General features: G+C 60.1%; 1 protein-coding gene across 1 annotated transcript in view; it reads left to right on the forward strand.

The window, feature by feature from the left end:
* Positions 1–2,541: 2,541 nt before the first annotated feature.
* The window catches only part of LRRC4B (leucine rich repeat containing 4B), a 38,928-nt gene continuing 25,750 nt past the window's right edge, over positions 2,542–15,719 (forward strand). Inside the window, exon 1 of the mRNA XM_059999730.1 lies at positions 2,542–2,898. The gene's annotated coding sequence lies outside the window, so the exon portion shown is untranslated. The remainder of the gene's footprint in view (positions 2,899–15,719) is intronic.

The following is a 15,719-nucleotide window of genomic DNA, read 5'->3' on the forward strand; positions in this document are numbered from 1 at the left end:
GGGCAAAGTTTAGGGGACAGATGGTCACGTGGGGCTTGGTTTTGTGTTTGCGCTAATCCGGGTGTCTTCCTCCCCCTTTCTACTCTCCCTGTGTCTTGCCCTGCCTCTGCCACACCTGTCTCATTTCCTCTGTCAAACAGGCCAAGCCTGTTGCCTTCCCCCCGGGCCTCTGCTGTCCATACTTCTTCTGCCTGGGGGCTCTTCCCTGCACACCCAGGCAGCTGCCTCCTTCTCTCATTTAGATCTCTGCTCAAAAGCCACTTGCTGTGGGAGGCCTCCACCTCCCTGCCCGCCCCTGTCTGCGTTGTGCTCTTTTGTTTCTCTGAAATAGGTTCAGACCAGACCAGGAAGCCTCAGGAGTTGGTAAGATGTGGAAATTCTTCTCTGCTTCCCTGCTCTGGCCTCTCCGCAGCAAGCCTCTGGAAACTAAGGGGTTAACGCTGGGCACTGCAGGGGCCTCCAGGATCCTGCTCTGCCTGGGCCCAGCAGTGCTCACATCCCTGAAAGTCCAGCTGAGGCTGGTTGTAAGGAATCAGCTCATGAAGCACTGGGCATGGCATCCGAGTCTGATCCAGGCAAGCGCGTATGACATGCTGGCCGCTATTACTATTACCGTTTTACCAGCATTGCCACGGACCTTGGGCCTGCGCTATGCTGTGCTCTGGGGTGCACGTATTCACACCTCCAATCTCCTAAACCAGATTTCTGTAGCGCCAAGGTGGGGACCCAGCGCTCCACAACCCACCTGTTGCTCCCAGGCCCTGGTCGCTCTCTTCTTCCTCAGTGTCCCCTCTCTGTAGTTCTTACGTCTCTGCATGAACCAGCCCCCACCCACAGCTGCTTCTTAGGCACCCAAATGTGACCCACTTTCCCTCCCAGCCCCTCTTTCCCCAGACTGGCTTCCACTTCGCCCCATTTCTGCCCGTGGGGATGAAGGGGACACACTTGCCCCTCCCAGGGCTCTCAGAAGAAGGGCAGATTGGCACTTTACCTTTTCTCTCTCCTCCATATGCAAAGTTAGTAGCTGGACTTTTTGGGGGAACAAAGAAGAGGTGAGATTCCTGCCTGGGAGGAAATTCAGTGCACTGGAAATGGGCTGCCTCTTTTCAGCCCCCTTCTGAGTTTCTTTGCCCCCGAATTCCCCATGCCCCCCATCCCTGGTGGCTGAGCCTTTAGCGGTAGCAGACAGGGGAGTTGATGGGGCAGAGGGAGAGCAAGGTGACCTCTCCGAGACCCCTGCACCCAAGGTGCAATGCGGGCTTCACAGCTCTCTATGTATCCCAGCACCTGGAGGAGGTGAGAGAACTCCGTGGGGGGAGGCTGTAGACCCCGTCCTCTGCCCTCTCCCGCCCGCCTCCACCTGACAGGGCCGGGCCAGGGGCTCCTCGCCAGGGCCCAGCCTCTTCTCTAGCTCCTTCAAGACACCCCATCCAGAGCCTGGACTCTGCATTTGAATTCTGCTCTGGTTCCCCTGAGAGCTCAGCATCCTTATCTGGGAAATGGGTGCAAGGATCCTTCTGTCCGGCTGCTGAAAGGCGGGGCGGGGGTGGTGGTGATGAAGTGGGCACACAGTGAGGGTTCAAGACATTCCCTCCGTGCTCTCCCTCAGGCTCCTGCAGCCCACCTGTGCTCCACAGCTCTAGCTCCCAGGCTCCTTTCTCCCCTGGCCTGGATCTCCCCTCTCCCCCCACCCCCCTCTTGGTCTCCCTCCCTTCAGTCCTCTCATCTCTGTCCAGCTTTGTTTCTCCCCATCAGGCCAGCGCCTCCGCCCTGCTTCCTCCCTCTCCCCACATTCCCCCAAAGCCTCCCCGCCTTTCCTCCCGCCCTCTCCTACCTCTCCCCTCCCTCCTCCCTTCCCCCACTTCCCCGCTCCTGGGCCTTCTGCAGCCCCCTAAACATCTCTCTCCTTCCAGACCCTCTTTCCTGTCCTCTGCCTACTGCCTCCCTCTCCCCAGCTCGGCTTCCCCTCCATCCACCAGCTCTGGCCCTGCCTTCCCCTTCCCTCCGCATTCACCCCGCAAATATTTACCAAAGGTGTACTAGGAGTTTCTCCCCCCCGGCCTCCCATCCTGTCCGGGACGAGCTCGCCTCCCTCTCCCCTTCTTTCCACCCTTCCCCGCTCCTCCCTCGGTGCCTCCCTCTCCCGCTTCCCGCTCGGCCCTCCCCCCCGCTCTTTCCTTCCCTCTTTTCTCTTTCTCTCACTTTCTTCCCCTTCTTTCTCCCACCGCTTCACCCCTCCCCCACCCTCCCCCTCTCGTCCCTCCCCCTTTCCCTCCCTTCCCCATCCTCTCCCTTTGCCTCCCTCCCCTTCTTCCTCTCCTTCTCTCCTCTCCCCCCTCCGTTCCCTCCCGGGCAGCCTCCCCCCTCCCGGCGCCCTCCCTCCCCTCCCTCCCGCTCCCCCTCCATCATCAGTATTCCGCTCCCGTCTCTGCCGCTCTCGGCGGCTCTCGGTCGCTGCCGCACCGTCCGAGGCGGGGGCCGGGGCCGGGGCCGGGGCCTGGGGGGGTGGGGTGGGGGGAGAGCGGCGCCGGCGGCCCGACGAGGGAGGAAGGAAGGAAGGAAGGCTGGAAGGAAGGAAGCGAGGAAAGAAAGAAGGAAAGAAAGGAAGGCAAGAAGGAAGGCGGGCCGGCGGACGAGGGCGCCGGGCCGGGCGGCAGGCGGGCGGGCGAGCGAGGAGGCAGCGCGGCCCCCGAACCCCACCGCTGCCGCTGCGGAAGCCCCCTCCCCATCCAGGACCGGGGAGGGGGGAGAACGCGAGAGACCCGGGCCCGGACGCAGCCCCGCCCCCCGCGCCTCCCCGCAGCGGGCCTCGCACCCCAAATCCCTGTGCCTCATTGGGGGGGTCCTCCCCCCGCGGGCCGGGCATGCTGCCCCCCGGAAGGAGCCCCTTTCCTCGCTGTGAGTAGCCGCCGAAGGGCCCGGGCGGGGGCGGGAGGAGGAACCGCGGGGGGGGGGAGCATTCTCTAATTAGGGGACCGTGGTCTTAGGCCTCCTCGGGGCTGGGGGGCCGGCGGCAGAGGACAGTGGGCGGGGCCTGATGGAGAGCAGCAGGCGGTGGGGGAGGTAGTCGGGTGGGGGTCCTCCGGGCCAGGCTAGTTCTGTGTTGGGGGCGGGGGTCGCCGCTGCCTAGGGACGGGGTGGGGGGGGGAATGTGCGTCCGGCGGTCGTTGTGTATCCAGCTGTAGGGCTGAGGATGTAGGCTTGCGGGGCGGGGGGGGGAGGGGAGGTGGCTCGCTGGGTGTAGGTCTGGGCCCCTCTTTCTGGGGCGGGAGTTCGGGTTCTTCCCCCCCCCATTGCCCCTCCCACCTTCCACACCGCCGCTGCTTGGGGTGGGGGGGCACGCCAGTGATGGGGAGGGGGGGAGAGGCGGGCACGGGGTTTCCTTGGTGACCGCGCCTGGCAGGAGCGGTTGCCCTGGCAACCGGGGAGAACCGGGGAGTTTGGGAAGTGAGAATGGGAAAAACGGAGGGGGTGACTGGGGAACGAGACAACCCTCTCCCCAATCTTCAGCCCCTCTCCCTCTGGGGTCCCCCAACCCCCTACTGATGGGCAACCAAACCCCTTCCCCTCCCTCTTCCCAAGACCCCCTTCCTTGACCCCATTCTGCTTCGGGGCCTTCTATCCTTGGCACGTGTCTCTCTGGGACCACTACCTGCCTCCCACCGTCCTTAGCCCTCTCCTCTTGGGGACCTCCCCTCCCCCATTTGCTGCCCTCCCAAGCCTTCCCACCCTCATACCTACTCTTCTAGGACCTTCTAACTGCACCTCGTCTTCCCCTCAGGATCCCCTCATCCCCCATCTCTCCCCCTCTCCCCCCAGACATCCCCCCTTGACCCCCTCTCCAGGAGATCGCAACTTTGGCCTCTTTTTCCTCTAGCCCCCAGTCGCTACCTTGATTCCTCTCAGGACCCCTTATCACTTCCCCTCTCTGCTTAGGACCTTCACCTGGGCAGGGGCCGGGGGAGCTTCTCGCTAGCACCCCAGCCTCTTTCGCTACATCCTGCTCTGTCCGGGACCCCCTTCTGTGACCTCTCTTCACTTAGAGCCCCCCATCCCTGTCTCCTCACCTCATGGGATCCCCCACTCCCAGACCCCCCAGTCCTAGGGGCCTCCTGTCTGGAACCTCTCCTTCTCTTTCCCTCGGCTTTTTCCAACTCCCCATCAGTCCTGGGGAGCCCGTGACCCAGGCTCTGTCCAGGGTTCCGCCCACATTTCCAAGTCCCCACCTCCATGGGCTCTTCCTTCTCTCCGGCCAGGGGCCCAGCCAGTCTCTCTCCTGGACTCTGGGTCCTGATGCCCATGGTGCCCCCTCACCCACCCGGCCCGTCCTGTCTCTCTGCCACTCCCATCCTCCTCCCCCTCTCTCCCCGCCCCCACCCCTGCCGCTCCTCCGGAGCTCCGGCCCCTTCTCCCCGCCCTGCTCCTCGCAGCCTCAGGCCTTGCTTTCTGGAAGAGACTTTCTCAGGGTGAGGAAATCCCCTGGGGAGAGCCCAGATGGGAAAGGGGAGGGGGGAAGGGAGCCACAGGGCTGCCCCTCAGCCCCCTCCCCACGCCCTCCCCAGCTGGAAGCTGCAGTCGAGCCTCCGCAGCGCACCATTGCTATGCACCTCACATCCCAAGTCCCGGCCGCGCAGCCGCCAGACAGGAACTCGGGCTCCAGCGGCAGCTGGGGATAGCCAGAGTCGCTTCCCTCCCGGTCCAGGCAGCAGGCAGCATCCTCTCCCCGCTAGAACCTCCCCCCACCCCGCAGTGGCCAGGATCAATCCCTCCCTCTTCCTGTCTCCTTGCTGCTTCTAACGTGCACCTCCTTTCCCTCCCCACCTTCCTCCCGCTCTTCCCTGGGTCTCCTCTAACCCTGGCACTTGAGTGTTCAAACACACACTCAGAAAGGAGGGACAGAGAGCGAAGCAGCCAAGAGGTAAGAGGGAGACATCCAGACAAGGCAGGGAAGGGTGGGAGAGGGGGGACCCCACTCCCAAACAGACACACAGTTAGGGCGCACCACCAGGGAGCCAGACCTGCACGGAGTTACTCAATTCCAAAAGAAAGGAAAGTAGGGGAGGGAGGGGAACACACACCATCCTCACACACAGAGCAAGGGACCAGGCAAGGCAGAGACACAGGGAGCCGCAGACTCTGGAGCGTACGGGGAGAGACCCAGGGCGCAGGTGGGAAGGAGCCCGAGGGCACTCCAGCACCCGAGAGGTGCAGGGGGCGACCAGAGGCACATCGCCCAACTTGCCAGAGAGAGTCAGCCATCACTGGAGGGCAGGAGGCAGCGTCTGAGGAAGACACAGACGCATGTGCAGGCAGAGGTGCACACGTGCGTGGCGCACACGCACAAACACACACAGTCATTCACTCGCAGCCAGAGACCCAGATGTGGAATCAGAGAGACCCAGTTACAAACTTGGCTTCAGAACCCGGAGTCAGAGAGAAAGACCTGGACACACAGAGACACACGCAGTCCCTCATACACAGAGACACGGAGGGAGAGACAAAGGCAGCACCTCCTGGAGAGACGCCCTGTCAGGGAGGCCCTCACTCCTGGTCACCCTGTGACCTCACACTCACAGAGACTCAAAGAGGTGTCATGGGGACATCGAGAGGCACGGAGGAGGCCCCAGAGCTCTGGAGATGCAGCCCCGCGTGTCGCTGGTACATTCTCACATCCCAGCGCGAGGGGTCTCCGTGTGTGCTGGAGGGACCCCGGCAGCCGCCCTGCATCCCTCCCAGAGTCAGTCAGAGGGCTCCGGCAGAATTAAGACGTCAGGTATCAGAGGGCCTTTGACACGTCTCAGGAAAATGGAGCCAGGGCCCAGCACGCACGCATGCACCGGCGGCACCGAGGCCAGGTGGAGAGAGGCAGGTCTCCAGGCGAGGTGCTGTGGGGCATGGCCAGAGTGGGGGGGCGGGAGGGGAAGCGCTGAGTCCTCAGCCGCTTCCAGCACCCCGGCTCCTCTCCTCCCCCCACCCATGGCTCACCTGTCTCCTCTGATAGGACAGTGCACCCTCTCATTATCACACCCTCCGCATCCTTCTTCCCTTCCCCGACCTCTCCGGCTGGGCATCTGTCCTAAGGTGTCACCTGGACCTCGTGTCTCTATCTCTGCACCTCCATCTCCCACCTCTCTCCCCTCGGCTAACCCTTCACCCCGCCCCCCAGCCCAGTGCCTTCCGGTCTTCCCTCCTCTGTCTTCCCTTGCTTTCTTTTCCACTTCTTTCCAGCCGCACTCGCTCCCTGCACTTTCTTCTCCGTTTCTCTGTTGTCGCTCTCCCTCACCTCCAGCCATCTGTTTCTAGCCGCCCCTCTGTCTTCCTTCCTCTTCCTTTTCCCCTGCACTCGCCCTCCCCACAGCCCTGAGCACTTACTTACACTGGTGTCCTGTGGACGGCGAGCGTTATTTCCCCCTACTGCTTTCAAAGTGTTTAATGTGTTGCCAACTTTTTGAAAAAACTTAGCAATTTCACATGAAAACTCATTCACATCACAAGAAAAAAATGTGTAACTTCGCGTGGTGATTCGTAAGTAGACTTCTTGTGGTGATCGTTTTGCACACATTGAATTATTGTGTGATACACCTAAAGCTAATATAATGTTATATTCAATTCTATCTCAAAACTCCAGCTTCTCAGCTGCTTTTGCATAATTCTCCCCCTGGGGTAGCAGTGCCCTGTGCTCAGGTGCCCCAAGGGCCAACCCTCCCTACTCTGTTCTCACCTGCTTCATCCATCTTCCTTACCTTCCCAGCACTGGAGTCAGCTGAGTCTTCCACCTCTGCTATTTTCTCTTCTGTTCCTCTCCAAGTGGTTCTTCCCACCTCTCCCACCCCATCCCCCGTCACTCTCTCCACACTCCTACCATTGATTTTCTTCCAGAATCGGAGCCCCTTTGCCAGGGGCTCTCTCTGCCTGCCCTTCCTGCCCCATCATTCTTCGGGGCAGTTTTGCCCCAGCTCTGGGCCTCCCTGGAGCCAGGGCCTGCCTCCCTGCCACACCAAGGGCGGGAAGACTCTTAAGACCGCCAGGCTGCAGAGCACACACAAGGTCTGTTGCAGCCCATCCTTGGTTGGCTGACAGCCAGGGTGGGCCCCAGACCCCACCCTTGTCCCCCGTGGGTCAGATTGCAGCCCACAGGCAGGGGAGGGTTTCCCTGTGTGTTGAAGGGAGGGCAGGTACACAGTTGAAAGTTCACCTGGTCCCAGTGCAGGTCTCAGAGGACAAGAGGCTATGTTCCGGGGGACGAGGGGCTTCACCTGGTCTCATCTCCGGGTCAGGGTGCAGATGACAGGGGTCCCCTTTGTGCCATGACAGTGCTCAACCCCACCATCAGTTCCTCCACCATCACCCTTGTCGGGGTGTAGGGAGAATGTCTGTGTTTCCTCTCTGGCAGAGTGTAGGAAGTCTCATCCCTGAGTTTAGGAACCCTCCATCTTTGCTGGGGAGAAACCCCCTTTCCCTTCCCTTCCCAGTCCCTGAGAGTGGGGTGACTCTGCCGGAGAGGGGGTGGCAGGAGAGTAAAAAGCGTGCCAAGATGCCCCCTTGTTGCCTGGAAACCTACATGCAACTGTTGTCATGGCAGGTGGAGGGGAGGGGCTGCTTCTGAGGCCTGGGAGATGGGCTGGTAGGGCCCCTGCAGGCAGAGGTCCATCCCAGGGGGCGGCTGGGTCCTCAAGAGGGCTGCAGAGAGTGAGGACGCTGGGTCCTGGTGGGGGTGTTGAGAAGCCTGTGTATGACCCAGATGGCTAGCAGAGAGGGAGTGAGGTAGGGCTGGGGCAGCGACCCAGGCCACTCCCTTCCTGTCTCAGCTGTGTCCCCCTGAACCCCTCAGCCCACACTCCTGTCAGAGTGTTGAGCTTAGGCCCCAGAGCTCTTGTTCAAGTGCTGTGACAAAGGTCAGAAAACAGCGGCAGCCCCAGCTCTCCCAGAGGGGCAGCCCCAGGCGGTAAACGCGGAGATTTGCCGTCCACTTGCCTGGAACCCTCAAACCCAGGGCCGGAGATAATGATGACAAGAGCTGACATTCATTAGCGCTTACCCTGGGCCAGGCTCTGTGCTGGTGATTCCACGTGGATTTGTTCTGTTCTCTCCTCACAGGAGTCCTGGGAGGGAGGCACGATCATCATCCTTATTTGACAAAAGGGGGAACTGATGCGGGAGAGATGAGGTCCCTTACCCGAGATCACCAAGGTAGAAGTGGCAGAGCTGGGACTGCAAACCTGGGCACTGGCCACTCTGCAGATTGCCTCCCCGAGCTGAGATCACTGCTTTCCAAAGGGGGAAACAGAGAGGGCAGCATGCTGGCCCATCAGGCCCTCCGAGTGGAAATTAGGATCATTAATAATAACAATAATCAGATTGTTAAGAATAACAGATTCAGAAGATTAGAGTTTAAAAGAGATATCGGAGTTCTGGTAACTCACAGGCTCCTGGCCTCTCGATCTTGTTTATGCCCAGAGGGGAGAGGACATACCCAGGCCCATTCTCACGGCGGACTTTCCTTACCAGGGTGGGGGTGTCCAGTCCAGGTCCAGCTGGATCTGGGGGGAACAAAGATCCTTCAGGTGATTCTGTGGGTCCCCCCCCAGTGATAAATGGGTGTTTCTGATCCAGCCAGAAACACTGGATTAACATAAGGGGGGGTGGGGGTGGAGTAAAAAGGAGGAAAAGATTTGTTCTTCTGACCCAGTGAGAATAAGTGATAACTGATATTAATGATTTATTACTGATAACACTGTCATTGAGGTGCCCAGCACTGGACAGGTAATGACACCAAGCTAGGTGTCATTACCTTCACAGACAGAGCCTGGGGGGGTTGGAGGGGGACACAGTGAGAAAGCGGCGGGTCAGAGTGTAAACCCAGGCCTCCCTGACACCCTTGCTCTTTCCACCTGTCCATCCTTCCTAAAGTGACAGTGTGACACTATCCAGGAGGAGGAGAATAGACACAGTCATAGAAGAGTTGTATCGACCTTTCCATGAGCCAGACACTGTGCTCAGCAGCGCCGCAGATACGGGGACCACTGACTCCCCACCACCCGAGGAGGCCGATTAGCTCTTTTCCTCATTTTACAGATGAGCAAGCTGAGGCCACGAGAGGCGATGTCCCCCTTCCAAGGCCCCATGTCTGATACGAGTGACGATCGCGGTTCTAACCCCGGTCTGCAGCCCCTCCCAGCACACCTCTAGACGGGGTGGGGGAGGGGAGGGCTCCTTACTCATCTGGAAATGGACCGTGGGAGCGGATTGCACACCTAGGGGACCCTTGACCCCTTGCTCCAGGACCAGCATCCCTGGGAAATGTGGGATCTTGGCCTGGTCCTGGATCCACCAGATCAGAACCTGCACTTTCACAAAGCCCCCAGCTCGCCTGGCTGCGCGCCGATGTCTAAGGAACACTGATCCCATCCAAGGAGTTTTCAGCTCTTGGTTACTTTTAGTAGAACCCCCCCCCCTTTTTTAAAGAGTAGTAGTTCTGCACGCCCTGAGATGGAAAACAGATGGCAGCATTGCCCTTCCAGGGGACAGGGAGGGGAGCAGGGGGGCGGGAGGCCACAGTCAGGCTGGCTCACACTAGGGCCCTCCCCACCTGCAAACTCACCCCCATGCACCCCTGCGAAGCCTTGGCAATAACCGCTGTTTGGAAAACCTCCAGGACCAGGCTAGGTCCTAGCTCTCTTCCTGGGCGGATTCAGTTCAGCGGCGGTGTGAGGCCGCCCCACCTCCCAGAGTCACACAGTACAGGGGCCCTGGGTGTTCAGCTTCCTTCCATCTCTTGGTTCCTGCCCGGGTCCGGGCGGTCATGGGTACAACGAGGACTCAGGACCTCACCACGCCTCAGTATGCCCTTCCGTGAAGTGGAACTGCTGTAGTTCCTCCCCTGCGGGCCCAAGGCTGCCTCAGCAGAGGCCTGGCACAGAGCAGGCTTCATACGACAAAGGCAGAGCCAGCCTGGCTTGCGTGCCCTACTCTCAGTTGAGTTTGTTTCTCTCACTTTGATCTCCTTCCAAGTCCTTCCAGAATCCTGGGAGAGCCCTGCGAGGTTGTTGGGCAGAGCCTCCGAGCAGAGGAGCCCAAGCTCTGGGGACTCAGGACTGGTTCCAAGCGGGACGGAGGCTGAACCGGGAGGCACTGGGATGGTCATACCACGCTGTCCGATACAGGAACCACTACGGCCACAGCCATGTGTGGCCATCGACATTTAGATTAATTTAAAGAGGGACTTCCCTGGCGGTCCAGTGGTTAAGACTCTGAGCTTCCACCGCAGGGGCTACAGGTTCGATCCCTGGTCGGGGAACTTAAGAATCTGCGTGCTGCAGGGCACAGCCAAAAAAAAAAAAAATTCTCGATTAATTTAAAGTAAATCAGCAATTCAGCTCCTCACTCACACCACGTGGCAAGTGCTTGATGGCCACATATGCCGGCGGCCACCATACCCGACGGCGCGGATAGCACTTCAGTGGGGGACGGCGACCCGCTCAAACACTGAACCGGTTCCACACCGGCTGGCAAACAGCTGCTGTTCTCCCCCCACCCCCTGCCTCCCCAGCCCGGTGTCATATGCTACCTGTTATCAATTCCCATTTCTCAGACGAAGAAACGGGGACGGCGAGCTCTGGTTCCCAGCAGAAAATCGGCAGCTGCCTGGGACCGGAGCGGGTTTGCTTCTGTCCCCGCTCACCAGGCAGACTTCGCATCCCAGCTCACGTTTGCCAGGCACTTGCTGACCAGACCATCTTCTGGGCCCCCTTTCCCCAGCCCCGGGCAGCGCTGACTGTCACTGATGTCCTGTTTTAAAGGAGGAAATGGGAGCCCAGAGAGGGGGAGGGCCTGGCCCAAGGTAACACAGCCAGCGACCGATGGCAACCAGGCTGCGGGTCCCTCCACCCCCCGTAGCATCTGGGGTGCTGGCGTGAGCGGGTTCGCCACCTACAAGCAAAGACTGGACCTCTCCAATCTCCTCTCCCCAACCTTCTTCCCTGCCCTCTCCCCTTTCTTGGCTTTAAGAATGTGACCCCCAAATCCATAAGAAGAACCTGGCCCCTCCCTCTGCCTCATCTCCAAGTTCTGCCACTTTTTGCAAATTGTCAGTATCTTTTCATTCTTTTCCTCCTCGCCACCCCTGTGGCCCCGGCCCCAGACTCATCCTCTCTCCCTGGACCTTTGGCCCAGCTCCTGCCCGGCCTCAGTCTCTCCCAAGAGTCCACTCAGAGGGAACTTTCCAACCCAGAGCTGACCCTGCCCCTCTCCTGTCACAGCCTCCCACACTCAGCTCCCAGCACCCCCGCCTCTCAGTCCGCTGTGGAGCAGGACGTCTTTGTAACCGAGCTGGACTCTGCAGACCCCCGACCCCCATCTGCCTCTCTGGCCCCCAGGCCTTTACACACAGGGGTCCCTCTGCCTGACGCGCCCTTCACCCGCATGCCTCGCGCTGTTTTGCCATCACTTCCTCCCGCAGACGTTCCAGGGCCTCCACCCTGTGCTCACCCTCTCACTCAGCCTTTGTATGTCTCCCCTCCGGACCACTAACTCCCCAAAGACAAAGGCAGGTCTCCTCTGCCCCTGCGCCCCCGGCGCCGTCAGGGAATCCAGCGGTAGGGGGCGCTCGCTCGCTCCTTCATTCTGCGGGTATCGATGAGGTTCTGTAGGAGCCGGGCGCATCCTAGGCACCTGGGATGCAGCCAGACAGACAAACTCCCTGCCTGGGGAGCTCACCTTCTAGTGGGGAGACAGACAATGTGCAGGACCAGGCGTTATCCATCATACGATGTCGGGCCAGCTGATGAGAGGGTTGTGAAGGAAAGGAAGAGAAGTGTAAGGGACGGGCTGGGGGGCGGGGGGCAAAGAAACCCTCCCGGAGCGGGCACGGAACAGAGTCCAGAATGGAGACAGAGAGAGCAACGCAGACCCAAGGAGGACCGCTCCAGGCAGAGGGAACAGCAAGGGCAAAGGCCCTGAGGTGGAAACGTGCCTGGTGTGTGGGCGGAGACTCGGGGTGGTGGAGTCACCGGTAAATATTTGTTAAATGAACATATGAAAGACCAAATAAATGACCCGTCAGTGCTTCTCGGTCGGGAGTTGGGGGAAGACAGGAGAAGACAGCCCCCCTCACCAAGCAAGTCATCTCTCCCCAGCCCACCGCTGCCTCAGGAAGCTTGGGCAAGTCCTGAGCTGAGCCCCCAACTCTGTTTCCTCCGCAGCAGCTATGAGGGGCCTGAGCCACCCTTTTCCCAGGGTGATTCTATCTCAAAAGTTAGCGGACTGTCGATTCTCGGGGCTTTGGGGTTGCTTTTATTTTAAAAGCATTCAGGACACGGACAGGCTCAGAGGGACACACGTGTGAAGTTGTTTCATCCATCCCTGAAGCCTGTGCTGCCTGTACCCTGCCCCTCTTCCCCCCACCTTAACAGCTCCCGGCCATGCCCGTATGACAGACATCCAGGGAGAGAAGTGTTCATCTCTCCCTGGCTTTGATGTCTCTCCGCCCTCCTGGCTCCAGGCTCCACTTCCGCCCCAGTCCCTCACAGTTGGGAAGTTCTTCTTTAGATCTAACCTCCATCCCTCTTGCTGCGATGGCAGTCAATTTCCTATCTTTTCTCTCACCTCCTGAACTTCCCCCAGAAAAAACTGAGTACGCCTGACTGGAATGTTCCCTGCCTCTCTTTTCTCCTCACCCCGCCTCTACTGGGCCCCTGAGTCTCCGATCTGCCATCTGCCTGAATCCTCTCAGGCACGATGCCCGAGATCTCTCAGGACTTGGGGAGGACGGCGAAGCTGGCGGGGCCTCGGCCCGTCGCCTCGAGTGCCTGGCCCTCCGTGCCTCCGCCTTCCCCTGGATCTCGGCTCGCTTTCTAGCTTCCTCTGTTCCCCCTTAACGCCTCTCTCCCTCTCCCTTGCCACCTCCCAGGGCTCGCGTTGGTCTCTGTCTCTGTTTCTCTCTCGTGCTGTGTCTCTGCCCCTTTCTGCCTTTCACACCTCTTCTCTCTGGGGCCTCTTGCATCTCTGTGTCTGCTTCGGTCCCTTGCACCAGGTGGGGGTGGAGGACCCTCACGTTGAGGCTTCTCCCAGGGCCCTGGGGTGAGCGAGGCAGTGGGGTGACCTGGCCCAGGGCTGGGCCTTGGGTTCCAATCCCAGCTGCCCCGTATCCAGGCTGTGTGGCCATCGGCCAGTACCTTCAGCCCTCAGGATCTGCTTCTCCATCTGGAAAACGGACACAGGGACAAAGCCTTCTTCCTAGGGCCGCAGGAAGAAGCCAGCATCTGGAGACGAGGGCACGGCTAAGCATGGCCCTAGGCCCATAGCGAGTGCTCAACAGAGATTCCCGTCACTATCAGGGGCGGAGCATGGCCAATGAGGGTGGCAGAAGGCAGGTCACAGTTCAACAGGCCCCCAGGAGACCTCCAAGGGAACTGTCCCTGCTATCACGACAAGCTAGAGCATCTCTGGGGCCCCTCGGCTCTGGGGAGGCTGACCAGGGAGGGGCCGCTTCCCAGCGGCGTGTTTAGCCTTGAGCAAGCGACTTTGCCTCTCTGTGCCTCAGCTTCCCTGTCTGTGAAGTGGGGGTGAGAGCGGTCCCCTGTCAGGGCCGATGGGAGAACTACAGTTAATGCGAGTCAAACTCCCAGGACTCTGCCCTGTTGGTGCCGGGTGCACGGTGGACGTTACCATCACTGGTGGCAGGGTTCTTCAAGGAGTTGGTATGAGTCAGGCATGCGCACAGCCCCTGGCTTTGAGAACATGCTCAGAAGAAGAGGGTTAGCCAGCACCCCTATTAGCTGTGCTGGAGGGGGCTGTAACTGGGGCCAGGTGTCCCCTCGGCGCAAAGCCATATCCTGGAATGTAGCCCACACAGGTGGCATCTGAGGCGTGGCTCCCCTCAGGGCCTGCATTTAGTGGGGTGCACGCAGCTGCCCTGGGGACCTACGGTGTAGTACCTGGGACCCTGCCAGCCAGATGGCGGCATGCTGTGGGTGCAGAAATTGAGCCGAAGGCAGTGTGTTTGCAGCGGCGGCGTATGGAGGTGCTGAGTCTGCCAGGCTGGCCTCCTGGGATGGGAGGGGCCTCCTGGGATGGGAGGGGCCTCCTGGGATGGGAGGGGCCTCCTGGGATGGGAGGGGACCCTGGGGTCTGGACGTCTGTGGGATGAGCCCGAGATGTGCAGCTGGGTGAGCGTGTCCTGGGCTGGGTGTGCAGAGAGGGGCATGTGGCCAAGCAGGTGCGTCTGTGTGTGACTATAGGAGAGAAGGCGGGGAAACTGGGGGGGGATCTAAATGATGGCGCTGATAACTAATGCTTCCGATGTTCACTGAGCACCTACCCTGTGCCAGGGAACCAAACTGTGCACAAAACAGACGCGGTTCCTGCCCTCGGGGAGCTTACACTCAAGTGTGTGGGCTTCTAAGAGGTCAGAGGGTAACAAATGCGATATAGACAAAGCAGAGAAGGTTCTGGTGTGGGGTAGGGGTGCTGTGAGATGCAAGGAGGCCTCACTGAAAAGACCTGAAGGAGGACAGGGACGCCTGAGGATGAGCGGTCCAGGCAGAGGGAAGAGCACGTGCAAAGGCCCTGAGGCAGGACCGTGCGCGCCATTCCAGAAACAGCGAAGAGGCCAGTGTGGCCTGAGGTGGGTGGGTGAACGGGGTTAGGAGCAGCCCATCCTGGGGAGAGGGGTCTGCTAAACCTCGGTGAAGTCTCTGCCCTCACACCCCGTGAGACAGGGTGTGAGAACTGTTTAGTGGAGGAGGGGCAGGATCTGACTTGGATGCTGTCAGGACCCCTCCAGCTGCCTGTGAGAACCGTCTGGGAGGGAGAGCGAGAGTCAAAGTGGGGAGACAACTGAGGAGGCAACTGTGATCATCTAGGGGAGATGGTGGCGGGGATGAGAAGTGGTCAGATCTGCATTTTTTTGTAAAGAGAGAGCCATTTACTGAGCCAGTCCCCGAGTGGCCCCGTGAGATAGATACTATTATTATCCCTGTTGCACAGCATTTTTCTGCAGCTCAGAAAAATGAAGTCACTGGCCTAAGGTCACACAGCAAACCAACAGCAGATCCGGGACTGAAACCCAGGCCCCCTGGCACTTGGTCGATGTGCTCTGTTATCGCTGCTTGTCTTTGGGGGCCTGTGGATGTTGGGTTTGGAGGGTGGGGGTAGCGTTAGTCAGCATCTACACCGGTGTCCGCACACAGTAGGGACGCAGAAAATATTTGTTGGATGGATGGATGGATGGATGAAAACCGATGAACAGAATGAATGGAAGACGCTGCCCTGCCCATTTTGCAGAAGTGTATCGGGAGGCGGATAGCAGGATACGGCCGAGGTCCAGGGGAGAGGGCCGCATCTGGGGATGGGTTTCTTTGTGGCACGAACAGGGGTTGGCCCTCGGCTGAAGGACTGGGGTGACGGTGACATGGGCCCAGGTTCGCTGGTGTATCAGGGGTGGAGGTTAGAGTGCCTGGTTGTGCGGTGTGGTGGGGGGCTTTGGGGGGCCCCTAGGGTCCTGGGGGAGTGCCTGCCTGCAGAGGAGCCCGCACTAGGTTGTCTGCACTCGGGCTGGGGGGCAGGTGCACGAGGCGGGGTGGGTCAGCGCTGGCCCAGCCTGGTTATGCGGCCGATGAGGCTGTGCCAGGAGGCCAGGCCCCCCCACCCCCTTCCCTGGGCAGCCCAGCCTTCAACCTTCCTCCCCGACTTCCCCGCCCTTCCCCGGCTGCCCAGAACCA

The sequence above is a fragment of the Delphinus delphis genome, chromosome 20, assembly GCF_949987515.2.
Source record: "Delphinus delphis chromosome 20, mDelDel1.2, whole genome shotgun sequence".
NCBI classification, from domain to species: Eukaryota; Metazoa; Chordata; class Mammalia; order Artiodactyla; family Delphinidae; genus Delphinus; species Delphinus delphis.